Below are 774 nucleotides of genomic sequence, written 5' to 3' on the forward strand. Positions count from 1 at the left end.
TATATATGTATATGTATGTGTATTTTCTCTTTTCCCTTCTCCATTGATTGTACCGTTGTCTGGGGTTAATTATTGTCATCCTTAATAGCTTCCGGAATGTCTGTAGGAGGCCCCTATTTGAGAATAAAACCCTAGTTTACGGTACTATCTTTGTAATTCGTCCATTTAAAAATAAATTTAAAATTTGTTTTTTGTCAAATTAACCACAATTTAAGGAAAGGAAAAATGTGAAGACATTTTTTTTTTTTTTAATTTATATTTGCCCACGTTTGAAAAAAATATATGTATAGGGCTGGTTGTTTATTTAACTGTTTTTCATGTTTTTGAGAAGTCTTAAAAGGAATTTCATTGATACAATATGCAATCAAACATGGAAAAAACTTCTATTTGCGGTTTAGAAATCGTATGAGAGCAAATAGGATGATTTGCTTTCGCTTTCAATGTTGCCCAGATAATTACATAATGTTGAATGTGTTGAGGATAGCGCCATATAATTGGAGGTTGTTGTGGATGTAGATCTTCATCTGCGGCGTCACTCCCTTCAAATCATGGCCAATAAATAAGTAAATAAATATGCTAATGAACTTAACCCACAAAATGAAAATAAAATTCACTAGTTGACGTATTAATTACATAATATTATAATGTCTCCGGTACAGGCAAAAAAAGAAAAGGAGAACGGGAACGGACTTTTTCTTTTTAAGGAATATTTTATTATTATGTATCAGAATGATGAATAAAATTCGTGCACATGAAAAAAAAAGAAGTTACCTA

The sequence above is a fragment of the Halyomorpha halys genome, unplaced genomic scaffold (genome assembly GCF_000696795.3).
Source record: "Halyomorpha halys isolate HHAL.00 unplaced genomic scaffold, Hhal_1.1 Scaffold79.1, whole genome shotgun sequence".
NCBI lineage: Eukaryota > Metazoa > Arthropoda > Insecta > Hemiptera > Pentatomidae > Halyomorpha > Halyomorpha halys.